Source organism: Balaenoptera ricei, chromosome 16, assembly GCF_028023285.1.
Source record: "Balaenoptera ricei isolate mBalRic1 chromosome 16, mBalRic1.hap2, whole genome shotgun sequence".
NCBI classification, from domain to species: Eukaryota; Metazoa; Chordata; class Mammalia; order Artiodactyla; family Balaenopteridae; genus Balaenoptera; species Balaenoptera ricei.
Window position 1 is genome coordinate 82,362,403 of NC_082654.1, and position 20,199 is coordinate 82,382,601.

A 20,199-nucleotide genomic window follows, 5' to 3' on the forward strand; every position below is an offset into this window, starting at 1 on the left:
CTAAGAGTTCGCATGCCACAACTAAGAAGCCCACCTGCTGCAACTAAGTAGCCCACATGCTGCAGCTAAGGAGTCCATGTGCTGCAACTAAGGAGCCCGCCTGCTGCAACTAAGACCCGATGCAACCAAATATATAAGTAAATATTTTTTTAAAAAAAGAGGGACTTCCCTGATGGTCCAGTGGTTAAGACGCCTTGCTCCCAATGCAGGGGGTCTGGGTTCGATTCCTGGTCAGGGAACTAGAGCCCACATGCAGTAACTAAAATATCCTGCGTGCCGCAACTAACAGCCGGTGCAGCCAAATAAATAAATAAATATATTTTTTAAAAAGTGTTGGGGAATTCCCTGGTGGTCTAGTGGTTAGGACTCTGTGCTTTCACTGCTGAGGGCGCAGGTTCAATCCCTGGTCAGGAAACTAAAATCCAGCAAGCTGTACGCTGCAGCCACAAAAAAATTTTTTTTAATTAAAAATGTGTAAAAAAGAGTGTAGTGAGATGAAGAGCAGGTGTCAGATGAAACTTTGAAAGGATGCTGATTGAAAGGCCAAGTGCCTACTGAAGTTTGACTCTCAAGTGGCCCAGACAAATTGAGGGCTTGAAGAGGAGGAGTCATGTGATGCTACTGGAATGTTCATTTGTTTCTTTGTTTAAATGGGGTTTATTATTTTTTTAAAGAAGTTTTGAGTTCACAGCAAAATTGGGCAGAGTACAGAGAGGTGCCACATGCCCCCTGCTCTGCTGTTACTGCTCTCTCCATCCGCCCCCTCCACCCCACTCACACAGGTGCTCAGAGCTTCCCTCTCCCCCACTATCCGATCAACATTCTGTGTGTTGGTCACTATTGATGAATCTACATGGACACATCATGATCATCGGAGTCCAGAGTTTACACTAGGACTAGGGTCCACTCCTGGAGTTGTACCATTCTGTGGGTTTTGACAAATGTATCTCGCCATGAATGTATCACAATGAATAGTTTCACTGCCTTAAAAGTCCTCTGTGCTTGACCTATTTATCGTACCCTACCCCTTCACCCCGCCACAAACCCCTAGCAACCCACCCTTTCTGTGGTGTGCCTTTTCCCAAATGTCATAGGTAGTTGGTACCCTAAGTTATGGCACCTTTCCAGATTGGCTTCTTTCAGTGAGTGACATGCAGTTAAGGTGCCCCACCTGTCATCCCGTAGCTCCCTCTCTCTCTCATTTTTCTTTTCCGTGCCGAAGAACATTCTGCTGCATGGATGGAGCCCAGTCTATCTGTCTATTCACCTCCTGACGGACATCTTGGTTGCTTCCAAGTTCTGGCAGTGATGAATAAAGCTACCGTAAATGTCCAGATGCAAGTTTCTGTGTAGATGGAAGCATTCAACTCATTTAGGTCCATCAATATCAAGGAGTTTGAGGGCTGGATCGTATAGTAAGAATGTGTTTCATTTTGAAAGACACAGCCCATGTTCAAAGAGTTTCTGAAGATGGTCGCTGAGAGCATGTCAGCATGCTGAGGAATCAAGCCAAGGAAGGGGGTACAATTCAAAGATGCTGGCAAGGAAGATGTGGCCAAGACAAAAACAGACCTCCACCCTCTTAGAGCTGAAGACTGGTCCTGACAATTAAATGGACATGAAAAAGACTCACAGGAGGGAACCATGGGGGCCTGGGGGTACTCAGTGTTCTTGCAGGGAATAGGGTGCCCACGCGAGGCTCCTAGGTGTCGTGCAAAGCATAATGATGTTAAAATAATACAGAGCAGGGGCTTCCCTTGTGGTGCAGTGGTTGGGAATCCACCTGCCGAGGCAGGGGACATGGGTTCGAGCCCTGGTCCACCAAGATCTCACATACTGCAGAGAAACTAAGCCCGTGCGCCACAAGAACTGAGCCTGTGCTCTAGAGCCCGGGAGCCACAACAAATGATCCCGCATGCCACAACTACTGAAGCCCACGGGCCTAGAGCCTGTGCTTCACAACAAGAGAAGCCACCACAATGAGAAGCCCGTGCACCACAACGAAGAGTACACCCCGCTCACTGCAACTAGAGAAAATTCACATGAAGCAACGAAGACCCAACGCAGGCAAAAAAATAATAAATAAATTAAATAAATAAACAAATAAACAAATAAATAAATAAATAAAATAATGTAGAGCAGCGGCTACGGCCTCATGGAAACTGCTGCACCCCTCCGCTTCTGCACGGCAATTCAAGGCCTTACCTCGAGGCAAGTGATCACGCGGAGTGTCCCGTTAGTGACACAGCATGGTACGAGGCTGACTTTGTCCTCGAGCAGAGTGACTTCAGGTACGAGGTCCTCGAAGAATTCTAAGCAGAGTGTTTTCTCATGGCAGCTCAGACAGGGCCCGTGACGAACACTTCCATGGCACGTTGCACTGGCTAGAAATGTGATCCTGAGGCTGTTCCAGTACTCTGGAAATTTAGCTCTCCTTAAGGAAGGTGCAGTGTGTTGCCCATCACTCGGCATACACAGAGGGCCTCCAAGGGACCGACCTTTGGGCCTCGATGTTGCTCAGCAGGCCCACAGGGGTGTGGAGTGCGTCAGTGATCTTGGAACAAAAATGATGCTCACCCGAGGGGCCTAGGAGTCCTGAAAAGGGTACTTCCTTTAACATAAAGCGGAACTTCCACTAAGAGCTCATGGAAAGAGCTGCATGTCTCCCTTTCTGCAGGGCTACTCAGGGCCTTACCTCGAGGCAAGGACTCACGTTAAGATTCCCTTTAGCTCTAGAGCATGGCAAGTTGAGCCCCACCCCGGGCAATGAAGCTCAGTGTGTAGCCAGAGAAAACTCATTTTCTTCCCACACACATGCCTACAGTGGCCAGAGGGCTGTCACAGCAGAGAATTTCAGGGAGCTTCACGGCAGCAAGAATGGAGCTTTCCAAATGGAAAGCAAGGCTAGTACCATAATGCCCCCATTTCCATGGGCACAGGCAGCATACATCTCTGTGGTTTTTAACAAGTCAAATGAGACACAGAGTACACACTGGTTGCTTCCCTGAATCAACTTCTCGAGGCAGGGTGTTCTGCATCTAGTGAACGGCCTCATCAAGGAAAGACCTAGCTAGGCCTCTGGGCCCGTGCCTCTTCAAAAGCCTGCAGTGCTACAGGAAATACTGTGCTTTAGTTGCAATAGAAACAGAAGCCGTCTTTCTCCAGGAGGCAGGGTGACTTCAGGTAGGAGGTCCTGGATGGAAGGAAAACCCTAGTGTTTTTCTCTGTGCAGCTCAGACTACGGAATGAGTGCGACTTCCACGGCATGTTGGAACTTCCTAGAACGTTGCTCTTGAACCTCTGCGAGTGCTGTGACTCAAGATATCACAAGAAAGAGTGCAGTGTGTTGCCCATGACTCAGCAGACGCAGAGGACCTCCGAGGGACCAATGGGCCTCCTTGTTGCTCAGCAGGCCTACAGGGGTGTGGAGGTACTCAGGGATCTTGGAACAAAAATGATGCTCACCCGAGAGGCCTAGGAGTCCTGAAAAGGGTACTTCCTTTAAAGTAAAGCAGAGTAGCGACTAAGAGCTAATGGTAAGACCTGCATGCCTCCCTTTTTGCATGGCTACTCAGGGCCTTACCTCGAGGCAAGGACTCAGCTGAGATTCCCTTTAGCTCTGGGGCATGGCAAGGTGAGCCCCACCCCGGCCAAAGAAGCTCCGGGTGTAGCCAGAGAAAACTCATTTTCTTCCCACCTCAATGCTAGAGTGGCGAGAGGCTTGTCAGCAGCAGAGAATTTCAGGGAGCTTCACGGCAGCAAGAATGGAGCTTTCCAAATGGAAAGCAAGGCTAGTACGATCATGCCCCCATTTCCATGGGCACAGGCAGCATACATCTCTGTGGTTTTTAACAAGTCAAATGAGACACAGAGTACACACTGTTTTCTTCCCTGAATCAACTTCTCGAGGCAGGGTGTTCTGCATCTAGTGAACGGCCTCACCAAGGAAAGCCCTAGCTAGGCCTCTGGGCCCGTGCCTCTTCAAAAGCCTGCAGTGCTTCAGGAAAAACTGTGCTTTAGTTGCAATAGGAACGCAAGCCATCTTTTTCCTGGAGGCAGGGTGACTTCAGGTAGGAGGTCCTGGATGGAAGGAGAAGCCTAGTGTTTTTCTCTGTGCAGCTCAGACAAGGGAATGAGTGCGACTTCCATGGCATGTTGGAACTTGCTAGAACGGTTCTCGTGAACCTGTATGAGTGCTGGCTAATTCAAAATGTCCCAATAAGAGTGCACTGTGTTGCCCTACACTCGGCATACACACTGTGAGTCGGAAAGCTACGGGCCTGGATATTGCTTAGAAGGGACAGGGGAGCCTGAGGGTACTTGCTGTTCTTGCAGGAAATTGGGATTTCAGGCAAGGCACCTAGGTGTCCTGAAAAGTGTACTGGCGATAAAATGCTGCAGAGCAGCGACTACGGCCTCATGGAAACTGCTACACGCCTTCGCTTCTGCATAGCATTTCAGGGCCTTCCCTCGAGGCAAGTTCTCACGTTGCTTGCACTGTGAGCGACACAGCATGTTAGGATGCTGTATTTCTCCTTGAATAGAGTGACTTCAGGAAAGAGGTCCTCGATAAATTCTAAGAAGAGTATTTTCTCAGGGCAGCTCAGACGAGGGCAATGTCGAAAACTTGCAGGGCATGTTGGACTGCCTAGAAATGTGGTTCTGATGCTGTTCGACTGCTCTGCAAATATAGGCCTCCTGAAGGAACGTACAGTGTGTTGCCCGAGACTCGGCAGACACAGAGAGCCTCCGAGGGACGTATGGGAATCAATGCTGCTCAGCAGGACCACAGGGGTGTGGAGTGCGTCAGTGATCTTGGAACAAAAATGATGCTCACCCGAGGGGCCTAGGAGTCCTGAAAAGGGTACTTCCTTTAACATAAAGTGGAACCTCCACTAAGAGCTCATGGAAAGAGCTGCATGCCTCCCTTTCTGCAGGGCTACTCAGGGCCTTACCTCGAGGCAAGGACTCACGTTGAGATTCCCTTAAGCTCTAGAGCATGGCAAGGTGAGCACCACCCGGGCCAATGAAGCTCCGTGTGTAGCCAGAGAAAACTCATTTTCTTCCCACACCCATGCCTACAGTGGCCAGAGGGTTGTCAACAGCAGAGAATTTCAGGGAGCTTCACGGCAGCAAGAATGGAGCTTTCCAAATGGAAAGCAAGGCTAGTACCATCATGCCCCCATTACCATGGGCACAGGCAGCATACATCTCTGTGGTTTCTAACAAGTCAAAAGAGACACAGAGTACACACTGGTTGCTTCCCTGAATCAACTTCTCGAGGCAGGGTGTTCTGCACCTTGTGAACGGCCTCACCAAGGAACGCCGTAGCTAGGCCTCTGGGCCCGTGCCTCTTCAAAAGCCTGCAGTGCTACAGGAAAAACTGTGCTTTAGTTGCAAAGGAACGCATGCCGTCTTTCTCCTGGAGGCAGGATGACTTCAGGTAGGAGGTCCTGGATGGAAGGAGAAGCCTAGTGTTTTTCTCTGTGCAGCTCAGACTAGGGAATCAGTGCGACTTCCACGGCATGTTGGAACTTGCTAGAACGTTGCTCTTGAACCTGTGCGAGTGCTGTGAATCAAGATATCACAAGAAAGAGTGCAGTGTGTTGCCCATGACTCAGCAGACACAGAGGACCTCCGAGGGACCAATGGGCCTCGTTGTTGCTCAGCAGGCCTACAGGGGTGGGGAGGTACTCAGGGATCTTGGAACAAAAATGATGCTCACCCGAGAGGCCTAGGAGTCCTGAAAAGGGTACTTCCTTTAAAGTAAAGCAGAGCAGCGACTAAGAGCTAATGGAAAGAGCTGCATGCCTACCTTTTTGCAGGGCTACTCACGGCCTTACCTCGAGGCAAGGACTCACGTTGAGATTCTCTTTAGCTCTAGAGCATGGCAAGGTGAGCCCCACCCCGGCCAAAGAAGCTCCGTGTGTAGCCAGAGAAAACTCATTTTCTTCCCACCTCAATGCTAGAGTGGCGAGAGGCTTGTCAGCAGCAGAGAATTTCAGGGAGCTTCACGGCAGCAAGAATGGAGCTTTCCAAATGGAAAGCAAGGCTAGTACGATCATGCCCCCATTTCCATGGGCACAGGCAACATACACCTCTGTGGTTTTTAACAAGTCAAATGAGACACAGAGTACACACTGGTTGCTTCCCTGAATCAACTTCTCGAGGCAGGGTGTTCTGCATCTAGTGAACGGCCTCACCAAGGAAAGACCTAGCTAGGCCACTGGGCCCATGCCTCTTCAAAAGCCTGCAGTGCTTCAGGAAAAACTGTGCTTTAGTTGCAATAGGAACGCAAGCCGTCTTTTTCCTTGAGGCAGGGTGACTTCAGGTAGGAGGTCCTGGATGGAAGGAGAAGCCTAGTGTTTTTCTCTGTGCAGCTCAGACAAGGGAATGAGTGCGACTTCCATGGCATGTTGGAACTTGCTAGAACGGTGCTCGTGAACCTGTATGAGTGCTGGCTAATTCAAGATGTCCCAGTAAGTGTGCACTGTGTTGCCCTACACTCGGCATACACACTGTGAGTCGGAAAGCTACGGGCCTGGATATTGCTTAGAAGGGCCAGGGGAGCCTGAGGGTACTTGCTTTTCTTGCAGGGAATAGGGTTTCCAGGAGAGGCACCTAGGAGTCCTGAAAAGTGTACTGGCGATAAAATGCTGCAGAGCAGCGACTACGGCCTCTTGGAAACTGCTACACGCCTTCGCTTCTGCATAGAATTTCAGGGCCTTCCCTCGAGGCAAGTTCTCACGTTGCTTGCACTGTGAGCGACACAGCCTGTTAGGATGCTGTATTTCTCCTTGAATAGAGTGACTTCAGGAAAGAGGTCCTCGATAAATTCTAAGAAGAGTGTTATCTCAGGGCAGCTCAGACGAGGGCAATGTCGAAAACTTGCAGGGCATGTTGGACTGCCTAGAAATGTGGTTCTCATGCTGTTCGACTGCTCTGCAAATATAGGCCTCCTGAAGGAACGTACAGTGTGTTGCCCGAGACTCGGCAGACACAGAGAGCCTCCGAGGGACGTATGGGAATCAATGCTGCTCAGCAGGACCACAGGGTTGTGGAATGCGTCAGTGATCTTGGAACAAAAATGATGCTCACCCGAGGGGCCTAGGAGTCCTGAAAAGGGTACTTCCTTTACCATAAAGCGGAACCTCCACTAAGAGCTCATGGAAAGAGCTGCATGCCTCCCTTTCGGCAGGGCTACTCAGGGCCTTACCTCGAGGCAAGGACTCACGTTGAGATTCCCTTTAGCTATAGAGCATGGCAAGGTGACCCCACCCCGGCCAAAGAAGCACCTTGTGTAGCCAGAGAAAACTCATTTTCGTCCCACACCAATGCTAGAGTGGCCAGAGGGCTGTCAACAGCAGAGAATTTCAGGGAGCTTCACGGCAGCAAGAATGGAGCTTTCCAAATGGAAAGCAAGGCTAGTACCATCATGCCCCCATTTCCATGGGCACAGGCAGCATACATCTCTGTGGTTTTTAACAAGTCAAATGAGACACAGAGTACACACTGGTTGCTTCCCTGAATCAACTTCTCGAGGCAGGGTGTTCTGCATCTAGTGAACGGCCTCACCAAGGAAAGCCCTAGCTAGGGCTCTGGGCCCGTGCGTCTTCAAGAGCCTGCACTGCTACAGGAAATACTGTGCTTTAGTTGCAATAGGAACACAAGCCGTCTTTTTCATGGAGGCGGGGTGACTTCAGGTAGGAGGTCCTGGATGGAAGGAGAAGCCTAGTGTTTTTCTCTGTGCAGCTCAGACTAGGGAATGAGTGCGACTTCCACGGCATGTTGGAACTTGCTAGAACGTTGCTCTTGAACCTGTGCGAGTGCTGTGAATCAAAATATCACAAGAAAGAGTGCAGTGTGTTGCCCATGACTCAGCAGACACATAGGACCTCCGAGGGACCAATGGGCCTCGTTGTTGCCCAGCAGGCCTACAGGGGTGTGGAGGTACTCAGGGATCTTGGAACAAAAATGATGCTCACCCGAGAGGTCTAGGAGTCCTGAAAAGGGTACTTCCTTTAAAGTAAAGCAGAACAGCGACTTAGAGCTAATGGAAAGAGCTGCATGCCTACCTTATGGCAGGGCTACTCAGGGCCTTACCCCGAGGCAAGGACTCACGTTGAGATTCCCTTTAGCTCTAGAGCATGGCAAGGTGAGCCCCACCCCGGCCAAAGAAGCTCCGTGTGTAGCCAGAGAAAACTCATTTTCTTCCCACCTCAATGCTAGAGTGGCGAGAGGCCTGTCAACAGCAGAGAATTTCAGGGAGCTTCACGGCAGCAAGAATGGAGCTTTCCAAATGGAAAGCAAGGCTAGTACCATCATGCCCCCATTTCCATGGGCACAGGCAGCATACATCTCTGTGGTTTTTAACAAGTCAAATGAGACACAGAGTACACACTGTTTTCTTCCCTGAATCCACTTCTCGAGGCAGGGTGCTCTGCATCTAGTGAACGGCCTCACCAAGGAAAGCCCTAGCTAGGCCTCTGGGCCCGTGCCTCTTCAAAAGCCTGCAGTACTTCAGGAAAAACTGTGCTTTAGTTGCAATAGGAACGCAAGCCGTCGTTTTCCTGGAGGCAGGGTGACTTCAGGTAGGAGGTCCTGGATGGAAGGAGAAGCCTAGTGTTTTTCTCTGTGCAGCTCAGACCAGGGAATGAGTGCAACTTCCATGGCATTTTGGAACTTGCTAGAACGGTGCTCGTGAACCTGTATGAGTGCTGGCTAATTCAAGATGTCCCAGTAAGAGTGCACTCTGTTGCCCTACACTCGGCATACACACTGTGAGTCGGAAAGCTACGGGCCTGGATATTGCTTAGAAGGGCCAGGGGAGCCTGAGGGTACTTGCTCTTCTTGCAGGAAATAGGGTTTCCAGGCGAGGCACCTAGGTGTCCTGAAAAGCGTACTGGCGTTAAAATGCTGCAGAGCAGCGACTACGGCCTCATGGAAACTGCTACACGCCTCCGCTTCTGCATAGCATTTCAGGGCCTTCCCTCGAGGCAAGTTCTCACGTTGCTTGGACTGTGAGCGACTCAGCCTGTTAGGATGCTGTATTTCTCCTTGAATAGAGTGACTTCAGGAAAGAGGTCCTCGATAAATTCTAAGAAGAGTGTTATCTCAGGACATTCAGACGAGGGCAATGTCGAAAACTTCCAGGGCATGTTGGACTGCCTAGAAATGTGGTTCTGATGCTGTTCGACTGCTCTGCAAATAGAGCTCTCCTGAAGTAACGTACAGTGTGTTGCCCGAGACTCGGCAGACACAGAGGGCCTCCGAGGGTCGTATGGGAATCAATGCTGCTCAGCAGGCACGCAGGGGTGTGGAGTGCGTCAGTGATCTTGGAACAAAAATGATGCTCACCCGAGGGGCCTAGGAGTCCTGAAAAGGGTACTTCCTTTAACATAAAGCGGAACCTCCTCTAAGAGCTCATGGAAAGAGCTGCATGCCTCCCTTTCTGCAGGGCTACTCAGGGCCTTACCTCGAGGCAAGGACTCACGTTGAGATTCCCTTTAGCTCTAGAGCATGGCAAGGTGAGCCCCACCCGGAGCAATGAAGCTCCGTGTGTAGCCAGAGAAAACTCATTTTCTTCCCACACCAATGCTAGAGTGGCCAGAGGCCTGTCAACAGCATAGAATTTCAGGGAGCTTCACGGCAGCAAGAATGGAGCTTTCCAAATGGAAAGCAAGGCTAGGACCATCATGCCCCCATTACCATTGGCACAGGCAGCATACATCTCTGTGGTTTCTAACAAGTCAAAAGAGACACAGAGTACACACTAGTTGCTTCCCTGAATCAACTTCTCGAGGCAGGGTGTTCTGCTCCTTGTGAACGGCCTCAACAAGGAACGCCCTAGCTAGGCCTCTGGGCCCCTGCCTCTTCAAAAGCCTGCAGTGCTACAGGAAAAACTGTGCTTTAGTTGCAATAGGAACGCATGCCGTCTTTCTCCTGGAGGCAGGATGACTTCAGGTAGGAGGTCCTGGATGGAAGGAGAAGCCTAGTGTTTTTCTCTGTGCAGCTCAGACCAGGGAATGAGTGCGACTTCCACGGCATGTTGGAACTTGCTAGAATGTTGCTCTTTTACCTATGCGAGTGCTGTGAATCAAGATATCACAAGAAAGAGTGTAGTGTGTTGCCCATGACTCAGCACACACAGAGGACCTCCGAGGGACCAATGGGCCTCGTCGTTGCTCAGCAGGCCTACAGGGGTGTGGAGGTACTCAGGGATCTTGGAACAAAAATGATGCTCACCCGAGAGGCCTAGGAGTCCTGAAAAGGGTACTTCCTTTAAAGTAAAGCAGAACAGCGACTTAGAGCTAATGGAAAGAGCTGCATGCCTACCTTATGGCAGGGCTACTCAGGGCCTTACCCCGAGGCAAGGACTCACGTTGAGATTCCCTTTAGCTCTAGAGCATGGCAAGGTGAGCCCCACCCCGGCCAAAGAAGCTCCGTGTGTAGCCAGAGAAAACTCATTTTCTTCCCACCTCAATGCTAGAGTGGCGAGAGGCCTGTCAACAGCAGAGAATTTCAGGGAGCTTCACGGCAGCAAGAATGGAGCTTTCCAAATGGAAAGCAAGGCTAGTACCATCATGCCCCCATTTCCATGGGCACAGGCAGCATACATCTCTGTGGTTTTTAACAAGTCAAATGAGACACAGAGTACACACTGTTTTCTTCCCTGAATCCACTTCTCGAGGCAGGGTGCTCTGCATCTAGTGAACGGCCTCACCAAGGAAAGCCCTAGCTAGGCCTCTGGGCCCGTGCCTCTTCAAAAGCCTGCAGTACTTCAGGAAAAACTGTGCTTTAGTTGCAATAGGAACGCAAGCCGTCGTTTTCCTGGAGGCAGGGTGACTTCAGGTAGGAGGTCCTGGATGGAAGGAGAAGCCTAGTGTTTTTCTCTGTGCAGCTCAGACCAGGGAATGAGTGCAACTTCCATGGCATGTTGGAACTTGCTAGAACGGTGCTCGTGAACCTGTATGAGTGCTGGCTAATTCAAGATGTCCCAGTAAGAGTGCACTCTGTTGCCCTACACTCGGCATACACACTGTGAGTCGGAAAGCTACGGGCCTGGATATTGCTTAGAAGGGCCAGGGGAGCCTGAGGGTACTTGCTGTTCTTGCAGGAAATAGGGTTTCCAGGCGAGGCACCTAGGTGTCCTGAAAAGCGTACTGGCGTTAAAATGCTGCAGAGCAGCGACTACGGCCTCATGGAAACTGCTACACGCCTTCGCTTCTGCATAGCATTTCAGGGCCTTCCCTCGAGGCAAGTTCTCACGTTGCTTGCACTGTGAGCGACACAGCATGTTAGGATGCTGTATTTCTCCTTGAATAGAGTGACTTCAGGAAAGAGGTCCTCGATAAATTCTAAGAAGAGTATTTTCTCAGGGCAGCTCAGACGAGGGCAATGTCGAAAACTTGCAGGGCATGTTGGACTGCCTAGAAATGTGGTTCTGATGCTGTTCGACTGCTCTGCAAATATAGGCCTCCTGAAGGAACGTACAGTGTGTTGCCCGAGACTCGGCAGACACAGAGAGCCTCCGAGGGACGTATGGGAATCAATGCTGCTCAGCAGGACCACAGGGGTGTGGAGTGCGTCAGTGATCTTGGAACAAAAATGATGCTCACCCGAGGGGCCTAGGAGTCCTGAAAAGGGTACTTCCTTTAACATAAAGTGGAACCTCCACTAAGAGCTCATGGAAAGAGCTGCATGCCTCCCTTTCTGCAGGGCTACTCAGGGCCTTACCTCGAGGCAAGGACTCACGTTGAGATTCCCTTAAGCTCTAGAGCATGGCAAGGTGAGCACCACCCGGGCCAATGAAGCTCCGTGTGTAGCCAGAGAAAACTCATTTTCTTCCCACACCCATGCCTACAGTGGCCAGAGGGTTGTCAACAGCAGAGAATTTCAGGGAGCTTCACGGCAGCAAGAATGGAGCTTTCCAAATGGAAAGCAAGGCTAGTACCATCATGCCCCCATTACCATGGGCACAGGCAGCATACATCTCTGTGGTTTCTAACAAGTCAAAAGAGACACAGAGTACACACTGGTTGCTTCCCTGAATCAACTTCTCGAGGCAGGGTGTTCTGCACCTTGTGAACGGCCTCACCAAGGAACGCCGTAGCTAGGCCTCTGGGCCCGTGCCTCTTCAAAAGCCTGCAGTGCTACAGGAAAAACTGTGCTTTAGTTGCAAAGGAACGCATGCCGTCTTTCTCCTGGAGGCAGGATGACTTCAGGTAGGAGGTCCTGGATGGAAGGAGAAGCCTAGTGTTTTTCTCTGTGCAGCTCAGACTAGGGAATCAGTGCGACTTCCACGGCATGTTGGAACTTGCTAGAACGTTGCTCTTGAACCTGTGCGAGTGCTGTGAATCAAGATATCACAAGAAAGAGTGCAGTGTGTTGCCCATGACTCAGCAGACACAGAGGACCTCCGAGGGACCAATGGGCCTCGTTGTTGCTCAGCAGGCCTACAGGGGTGGGGAGGTACTCAGGGATCTTGGAACAAAAATGATGCTCACCCGAGAGGCCTAGGAGTCCTGAAAAGGGTACTTCCTTTAAAGTAAAGCAGAGCAGCGACTAAGAGCTAATGGAAAGAGCTGCATGCCTACCTTTTTGCAGGGCTACTCACGGCCTTACCTCGAGGCAAGGACTCACGTTGAGATTCTCTTTAGCTCTAGAGCATGGCAAGGTGAGCCCCACCCCGGCCAAAGAAGCTCCGTGTGTAGCCAGAGAAAACTCATTTTCTTCCCACCTCAATGCTAGAGTGGCGAGAGGCTTGTCAGCAGCAGAGAATTTCAGGGAGCTTCACGGCAGCAAGAATGGAGCTTTCCAAATGGAAAGCAAGGCTAGTACGATCATGCCCCCATTTCCATGGGCACAGGCAACATACACCTCTGTGGTTTTTAACAAGTCAAATGAGACACAGAGTACACACTGGTTGCTTCCCTGAATCAACTTCTCGAGGCAGGGTGTTCTGCATCTAGTGAACGGCCTCACCAAGGAAAGACCTAGCTAGGCCACTGGGCCCATGCCTCTTCAAAAGCCTGCAGTGCTTCAGGAAAAACTGTGCTTTAGTTGCAATAGGAACGCAAGCCCTCTTTTTCCTTGAGGCAGGGTGACTTCAGGTAGGAGGTCCTGGATGGAAGGAGAAGCCTAGTGTTTTTCTCTGTGCAGCTCAGACAAGGGAATGAGTGCGACTTCCATGGCATGTTGGAACTTGCTAGAACGGTGCTCGTGAACCTGTATGAGTGCTGGCTAATTCAAGATGTCCCAGTAAGTGTGCACTGTGTTGCCCTACACTCGGCATACACACTGTGAGTCGGAAAGCTACGGGCCTGGATATTGCTTAGAAGGGCCAGGGGAGCCTGAGGGTACTTGCTTTTCTTGCAGGGAATAGGGTTTCCAGGAGAGGCACCTAGGAGTCCTGAAAAGTGTACTGGCGATAAAATGCTGCAGAGCAGCGACTACGGCCTCTTGGAAACTGCTACACGCCTTCGCTTCTGCATAGAATTTCAGGGCCTTCCCTCGAGGCAAGTTCTCACGTTGCTTGCACTGTGAGCGACACAGCCTGTTAGGATGCTGTATTTCTCCTTGAATAGAGTGACTTCAGGAAAGAGGTCCTCGATAAATTCTAAGAAGAGTGTTATCTCAGGGCAGCTCAGACGAGGGCAATGTCGAAAACTTGCAGGGCATGTTGGACTGCCTAGAAATGTGGTTCTCATGCTGTTCGACTGCTCTGCAAATATAGGCCTCCTGAAGGAACGTACAGTGTGTTGCCCGAGACTCGGCAGACACAGAGAGCCTCCGAGGGACGTATGGGAATCAATGCTGCTCAGCAGGACCACAGGGTTGTGGAATGCGTCAGTGATCTTGGAACAAAAATGATGCTCACCCGAGGGGCCTAGGAGTCCTGAAAAGGGTACTTCCTTTACCATAAAGCGGAACCTCCACTAAGAGCTCATGGAAAGAGCTGCATGCCTCCCTTTCGGCAGGGCTACTCAGGGCCTTACCTCGAGGCAAGGACTCACGTTGAGATTCCCTTTAGCTATAGAGCATGGCAAGGTGACCCCACCCCGGCCAAAGAAGCACCTTGTGTAGCCAGAGAAAACTCATTTTCGTCCCACACCAATGCTAGAGTGGCCAGAGGGCTGTCAACAGCAGAGAATTTCAGGGAGCTTCACGGCAGCAAGAATGGAGCTTTCCAAATGGAAAGCAAGGCTAGTACCATCATGCCCCCATTTCCATGGGCACAGGCAGCATACATCTCTGTGGTTTTTAACAAGTCAAATGAGACACAGAGTACACACTGGTTGCTTCCCTGAATCAACTTCTCGAGGCAGGGTGTTCTGCATCTAGTGAACGGCCTCACCAAGGAAAGCCCTAGCTAGGGCTCTGGGCCCGTGCGTCTTCAAGAGCCTGCACTGCTACAGGAAATACTGTGCTTTAGTTGCAATAGGAACACAAGCCGTCTTTTTCATGGAGGCGGGGTGACTTCAGGTAGGAGGTCCTGGATGGAAGGAGAAGCCTAGTGTTTTTCTCTGTGCAGCTCAGACTAGGGAATGAGTGCGACTTCCACGGCATGTTGGAACTTGCTAGAACGTTGCTCTTGAACCTGTGCGAGTGCTGTGAATCAAAATATCACAAGAAAGAGTGCAGTGTGTTGCCCATGACTCAGCAGACACATAGGACCTCCGAGGGACCAATGGGCCTCGTTGTTGCCCAGCAGGCCTACAGGGGTGTGGAGGTACTCAGGGATCTTGGAACAAAAATGATGCTCACCCGAGAGGTCTAGGAGTCCTGAAAAGGGTACTTCCTTTAAAGTAAAGCAGAACAGCGACTTAGAGCTAATGGAAAGAGCTGCATGCCTACCTTATGGCAGGGCTACTCAGGGCCTTACCCCGAGGCAAGGACTCACGTTGAGATTCCCTTTAGCTCTAGAGCATGGCAAGGTGAGCCCCACCCCGGCCAAAGAAGCTCCGTGTGTAGCCAGAGAAAACTCATTTTCTTCCCACCTCAATGCTAGAGTGGCGAGAGGCCTGTCAACAGCAGAGAATTTCAGGGAGCTTCACGGCAGCAAGAATGGAGCTTTCCAAATGGAAAGCAAGGCTAGTACCATCATGCCCCCATTTCCATGGGCACAGGCAGCATACATCTCTGTGGTTTTTAACAAGTCAAATGAGACACAGAGTACACACTGTTTTCTTCCCTGAATCCACTTCTCGAGGCAGGGTGCTCTGCATCTAGTGAACGGCCTCACCAAGGAAAGCCCTAGCTAGGCCTCTGGGCCCGTGCCTCTTCAAAAGCCTGCAGTACTTCAGGAAAAACTGTGCTTTAGTTGCAATAGGAACGCAAGCCGTCGTTTTCCTGGAGGCAGGGTGACTTCAGGTAGGAGGTCCTGGATGGAAGGAGAAGCCTAGTGTTTTTCTCTGTGCAGCTCAGACCAGGGAATGAGTGCAACTTCCATGGCATTTTGGAACTTGCTAGAACGGTGCTCGTGAACCTGTATGAGTGCTGGCTAATTCAAGATGTCCCAGTAAGAGTGCACTCTGTTGCCCTACACTCGGCATACACACTGTGAGTCGGAAAGCTACGGGCCTGGATATTGCTTAGAAGGGCCAGGGGAGCCTGAGGGTACTTGCTCTTCTTGCAGGAAATAGGGTTTCCAGGCGAGGCACCTAGGTGTCCTGAAAAGCGTACTGGCGTTAAAATGCTGCAGAGCAGCGACTACGGCCTCATGGAAACTGCTACACGCCTCCGCTTCTGCATAGCATTTCAGGGCCTTCCCTCGAGGCAAGTTCTCACGTTGCTTGGACTGTGAGCGACTCAGCCTGTTAGGATGCTGTATTTCTCCTTGAATAGAGTGACTTCAGGAAAGAGGTCCTCGATAAATTCTAAGAAGAGTGTTATCTCAGGACATTCAGACGAGGGCAATGTCGAAAACTTCCAGGGCATGTTGGACTGCCTAGAAATGTGGTTCTGATGCTGTTCGACTGCTCTGCAAATAGAGCTCTCCTGAAGTAACGTACAGTGTGTTGCCCGAGACTCGGCAGACACAGAGGGCCTCCGAGGGTCGTATGGGAATCAATGCTGCTCAGCAGGCACGCAGGGGTGTGGAGTGCGTCAGTGATCTTGGAACAAAAATGATGCTCACCCGAGGGGCCTAGGAGTCCTGAAAAGGGTACTTCCTTTAACATAAAGCGGAACCTCCTCTAAGAGCTCATGGAAAGAGCTGCATGCCTCCCTTTCTGCAGGGCTACTCAGGGCCTTACCTCGAGGCAAGGACTCACGTTGAGATTCCCTTTAGCTCTAGAGCATGGCAAGGTGAGCCCCACCCGGAGCAATGAAGCTCCGTGTGTAGCCAGAGAAAACTCATTTTCTTCCCACACCAATGCTAGAGTGGCCAGAGGCCTGTCAACAGCATAGAATTTCAGGGAGCTTCACGGCAGCAAGAATGGAGCTTTCCAAATGGAAAGCAAGGCTAGGACCATCATGCCCCCATTACCATTGGCACAGGCAGCATACATCTCTGTGGTTTCTAACAAGTCAAAAGAGACACAGAGTACACACTAGTTGCTTCCCTGAATCAACTTCTCGAGGCAGGGTGTTCTGCTCCTTGTGAACGGCCTCAACAAGGAACGCCCTAGCTAGGCCTCTGGGCCCCTGCCTCTTCAAAAGCCTGCAGTGCTACAGGAAAAACTGTGCTTTAGTTGCAATAGGAACGCATGCCGTCTTTCTCCTGGAGGCAGGATGACTTCAGGTAGGAGGTCCTGGATGGAAGGAGAAGCCTAGTGTTTTTCTCTGTGCAGCTCAGACCAGGGAATGAGTGCGACTTCCACGGCATGTTGGAACTTGCTAGAATGTTGCTCTTTTACCTATGCGAGTGCTGTGAATCAAGATATCACAAGAAAGAGTGTAGTGTGTTGCCCATGACTCAGCACACACAGAGGACCTCCGAGGGACCAATGGGCCTCGTCGTTGCTCAGCAGGCCTACAGGGGTGTGGAGGTACTCAGGGATCTTGGAACAAAAATGATGCTCACCCGAGAGGCCTAGGAGTCCTGAAAAGGGTACTTCCTTTAAAGTAAAGCAGAACAGCGACTTAGAGCTAATGGAAAGAGCTGCATGCCTACCTTATGGCAGGGCTACTCAGGGCCTTACCCCGAGGCAAGGACTCACGTTGAGATTCCCTTTAGCTCTAGAGCATGGCAAGGTGAGCCCCACCCCGGCCAAAGAAGCTCCGTGTGTAGCCAGAGAAAACTCATTTTCTTCCCACCTCAATGCTAGAGTGGCGAGAGGCCTGTCAACAGCAGAGAATTTCAGGGAGCTTCACGGCAGCAAGAATGGAGCTTTCCAAATGGAAAGCAAGGCTAGTACCATCATGCCCCCATTTCCATGGGCACAGGCAGCATACATCTCTGTGGTTTTTAACAAGTCAAATGAGACACAGAGTACACACTGTTTTCTTCCCTGAATCCACTTCTCGAGGCAGGGTGCTCTGCATCTAGTGAACGGCCTCACCAAGGAAAGCCCTAGCTAGGCCTCTGGGCCCGTGCCTCTTCAAAAGCCTGCAGTACTTCAGGAAAAACTGTGCTTTAGTTGCAATAGGAACGCAAGCCGTCGTTTTCCTGGAGGCAGGGTGACTTCAGGTAGGAGGTCCTGGATGGAAGGAGAAGCCTAGTGTTTTTCTCTGTGCAGCTCAGACCAGGGAATGAGTGCAACTTCCATGGCATTTTGGAACTTGCTAGAACGGTGCTCGTGAACCTGTATGAGTGCTGGCTAATTCAAGATGTCCCAGTAAGAGTGCACTCTGTTGCCCTACACTCGGCATACACACTGTGAGTCGGAAAGCTACGGGCCTGGATATTGCTTAGAAGGGCCAGGGGAGCCTGAGGGTACTTGCTGTTCTTGCAGGAAATAGGGTTTCCAGGCGAGGCACCTAGGTGTCCTGAAAAGCGTACTGGCGTTAAAATGCTGCAGAGCAGCGACTATGGCCTCATGGAAACTGCTACACGCCTCCGCTTCTGCATAGCATTTCAGGGCCTTCCCTCGAGGCAAGTTCTCACGTTGCTTGCACTGTGAGCGACACAGCATGTTAGGATGCTGTATTTCTCCTTGAATAGAGTGACTTCAGGAAAGAGGTCCTCGATAAATTCTAAGAAGAGTGTTATCTCAGGACATTCAGACGAGGGCAATGTCGAAAACTTCCAGGGCATGTTGGACTGCCTAGAAATGTGGTTCTGATGCTGTTCGACTGCTCTGCAAATAGAGCTCTCCTGAAGTAACGTACAGTGTGTTGCCCGAGACTCGGCAGACACAGAGGGCCTCCGAGGGACGTATGGGAATCAATGCTGCTCAGCAGGCCCGCAGGGGTGTGGAGTGCGTCAGTGATCTTGGAACAAAAATGATGCTCACCCGAGGGGCCTAGGAGTCCTGAAAAGGGTACTTCCTTTAAGATAAAGCGGAACCTCCACTAAGAGCTCATGGAAAGAGCTGCATGCCTCCCTTTCTGCAGGGCTACTCAGGGCCTTACCTCGAGGCAAGGACTCACGTTGAGATTCCCTTTAGCTCTAGAGCATGGCAAGGTGAGCCCCACCCGGAGCAATGAAGCTCCGTGTGTAGCCAGAGAAAACTCATTTTCTTCCCACACCAATGCTAGAGTGGCCAGAGGCCTGTCAACAGCATAGAATTTCAGGGAGCTTCACGGCAGCAAGAATGGAGCTTTCCAAATGGAAAGCAAGGCTAGGACCATCATGCCCCCATTACCATTGGCACAGGCAGCATACATCTCTGTGGTTTCTAACAAGTCAAAAGAGACACAGAGTACACACTAGTTGCTTCCCTGAATCAACTTCTCGAGGCAGGGTGTTCTGCACCTTGTGAACGGCCTCAACAAGGAACGCCCTAGCTAGGCCTCTGGGCCCCCTGCCTCTTCAAAAGCCTGCAGTGCTACAGGAAAAACTGTGCTTTAGTTGCAATAGGAACGCATGCCGTCTTTCTCCTGGAGGCAGGATGACTTCAGGTAGGAGGTCCTGGATGGAAGGAGAAGCCTAGTGTTTTTCTCTGTGCAGCTCAGACCAGGGAATGAGTGCGACTTCCACGGCATGTTGGAACTTGCTAGAATGTTGCTCTTTTACCTATGCGAGTGCTGTGAATCAAGATATCACAAGAAAGAGTGTAGTGTGTTGCCCATGACTCAGCACACACAGAGGACCTCCGAGGGACCAATGGGCCTCGTCGTTGCTCAGCAGGCCTACAGGGGTGTGGAGGTACTCAGGGATCTTGGAACAAAAATGATGCTCACCCGAGAGGCCTAGGAGTCCTGAAAAGGGTACTTCCTTTAAAGTAAAGCAGAACAGCGACTTAGAGCTAATGGAAAGAGCTGCATGCCTACCTTTTTGCAGGGCTACTCAGGGCCTTACCTCGAGGCAAGGACTCACGTTGAGATTCCCTTTAGCTCTAGAGCATGGCAAGGTGAGCCCCACCCCGGCCAAAGAAGCTCCGTGTGTAGCCAGAGAAAACTCATTTTCTTCCCACCTCAATGCTAGAGTGGCGAGAGGCCTGTCAACAGCAGAGAATTTCAGGGAGCTTCACGGCAGCAAGAATGGAGCTTTCCAAATGGAAAGCAAGGCTAGTACCATCATGCCCCCATTTCCATGGGCACAGGCAGCATACATCTCTGTGGTTTTTAACAAGTCAAATGAGACACAGAGTACACACTGTTTTCTTCCCTGAATCCACTTCTCGAGGCAGGGTGCTCTGCATCTAGTGAACGGCCTCACCAAGGAAAGCCCTAGCTAGGCCTCTGGGCCCGTGCCTCTTCAAAAGCCTGCAGTACTTCAGGAAAAACTGTGCTTTAGTTGCAATAGGAACGCAAGCCGTCGTTTTCCTGGAGGCAGGGTGACTTCAGGTAGGAGGTCCTGGATGGAAGGAGAAGCCTAGTGTTTTTCTCTGTGCAGCTCAGACCAGGGAATGAGTGCAACTTCCATGGCATTTTGGAACTTGCTAGAACGGTGCTCGTGAACCTGTATGAGTGCTGGCTAATTCAAGATGTCCCAGTAAGAGTGCACTCTGTTGCCCTACACTCGGCATACACACTGTGAGTCGGAAAGCGACGGGCCTGGATATTGCTTAGAAGGGCCAGGGGAGCCTGAGGGTACTTGCTGTTCTTGCAGGAAATAGGGTTTCCAGGCGAGGCACCTAGGTGTCCTGAAAA